The following is a 2,674-nucleotide window of genomic DNA, read 5'->3' as shown; positions in this document are numbered from 1 at the left end:
ATAAACAGACAAAAAACAACTATAGGTTAAACATATACATATTAATTTAATTAATATCAATTGTTAGTCAATACATAAACATGCTAATCGTTTGTTGCTTGACATTTATTATATACATATGCCATTGGCCCCGAATACAGCAATATAAATAATATCAATAACATAAACTAATACATGTGTGTTAAATAATTTATAAGCAAAGTAATTAGCAAGGTTAACATATATGTTTGCTTTTTTACTTTACATTGTAAAATATATACTGTAGGGAATTTAAAGTATAAAAGTAATTGTTTTCTTAAATTATTCTATAAAAGGACATTGTATTAAAAAATAAAACTTGTTTTCTACTCAATCATTGCTATAAACTTTATAACAACTAATCTAAACTGTTATAATGTGTTTTATTAAAAAATTGTTAATATGAACATTTTCTTAGAGTAATGTCTTGTTCAAATTTACCGCCCCCCCCCCCCCCCCCCCCCAAAAAAAAACAATCTACCGTACTGAAAACTGAACCAGTCTTATAACAAAAAATGTTGTCTTTCAATAATTTGAAATTATAAAAAAAACTATTATATGTATCATTGACATTGTTTGCAACCCAAATATACCACAACCTACTAAAAAAAAAAGAGTCTTTACTTGCATGACAGTAAAAATATATTGTTTTGAACTTACCCTTAACCAAGTGTTTATTAACACATTCGTTGATGAGAGGTTTGACCTCTTCTCTTCTGAATATGTGACATAATTCTGGTGAACCTATACAAAAACCCCATTGGTATATTAGACAGCAGTAATAAAACAAATTGGAATTTCAAATTAAAAAAAAAAACAATAACATATTCTACATAATAAAAAATAAACATGTGTTATAAATTACCAGCAAACTGAAACAAGATGAGGCAGGCAACTGCAACCTTTCGTTTACTCAATTTGTGTACCTAATAATAAAGATATACACAACTTTAAATATTGTTATATTGTTACATTCCGTATTACTGGGTGATTGCAAACTAACTTTTTTGTTAAACTCATTATGTCAACTTCACCTACTATAAAATTTGGTACAAAACTTAAGTTTGTTAAGTTTTATAGACAATTTAAGAGTGAAGTAAATTAGATGCAAACTTTAACCCATCCACTTAGTGACTTACTGTTTGTTAGAATGTTTGGATATTAATTGTTTATTTAGGAAGAATTTATTTGATCATTGAGACATGGAGGTATACCTCCATGATTGAGATGAGATACTACAGTGATATGATTTGATATATTAAAACACAAAACCATAAACGCCTCCCTCAAATAAATGCCTCCTTCGAATAAACTTGAATAACATTTTATTTAAATAGGCCTATATAATAGGCCTAGATACGAAATTGTATATTGAATATTTTACATTTGCCTAAAACGCGTTCCATATGTACTAACTATGAAGTGTAGCATAGGCCCTAGTAATCAATTTTCGCTCCTTCGGGAATGTACCCTTTCTTCAGTAAACAATATTCTATACCTTTTTTATATTCTTTTTATTATGAATATTCATTTTTATTCAAAGACGATATAGTCCTGGGAAATTTTTTTTTAAATGGCCAAAAGCGATAACCCCGACAGCATTAACTGTATCATGAAAAGGTTGGATGTGAATGATGTGAATATCTTGAGTTGATCGGGTTTTATTTTACTCCGGTTATTAATTAGGCCTAGGCCTAACTCTAACTAAACTAGGATATACCTAAGTCTAAAATAAAGGATATAACCTACTTTCTTCCTAACGGAACCTATACTCCTCCTGGTATATTCGATCTTCTTAGTTTTTTCAGTTCTTTTTCCCATCCTAAAGATAATTGTCTAGACCGTACGTTAATAAAGACCACGCGTCGTAGTGCGATCGATGCGTCAACGTTATTAGATACAGTGCAAAAATAATGTTTCTTGATGATTGGCTGCAAGTTTAATAATTTCTAATAAATAAATGCATGCGTCTTTGTTTAATATCCAGCTGAATATACGTATTTATAATTCTCATTATACGCATCCTACAGTGTCTGAATTGATATTCAGATATACTGTGTCTATTTGTATATTAATAGTTAAATTAACTGTCAATACCGTATGTTGCAAATAGATCTCATTTCATGAGAGGAAGAATGATATTACGGTTAAAAAAGCAGATAAAAGAAATGTGCTCAGCTGTCATTTATTACTTAATTACTGATCCTTTCTGACATTGTAATTAAATTGTATTAATTATTATTATTGACGAGAGAGGTATACCTGTTAAAAGACGCGTGCATATTTTGTGAAAAACGAAATGAGATTATATCCGATATAATGATTGATATATGATTGATGAGGCACATTTTCAAAACTTTGGTCTTATATATAGCCTATAGGCCCTACTTTTATCATCAAGAAATTTTAATTACAAGCTGTAACAATAAACTTGGTTTTGAAAGGTTGCCGACCAGAAGACGATCTTCTGAGGACGATCAATAGTGATTGGATGTCGAGAAACAGCAACAGTTCTTTTCCGAAGTTATAGTAGGTACCGCGCGATCTTATGATATCAACTAGGTTTAGATACATTAATAGTAAATAAAACAATATTACCAACATCTCGGTAATGCTGCATCCTGAACATAAATATAACAATACATCAATACAAAAT

This window comes from Antedon mediterranea, chromosome 1 (genome assembly GCF_964355755.1).
Source record: "Antedon mediterranea chromosome 1, ecAntMedi1.1, whole genome shotgun sequence".
NCBI lineage: Eukaryota > Metazoa > Echinodermata > Crinoidea > Comatulida > Antedonidae > Antedon > Antedon mediterranea.
The sequence above is the reverse complement of the archived record's forward strand: the minus strand, read 5'-3'. Positions refer to the sequence as shown.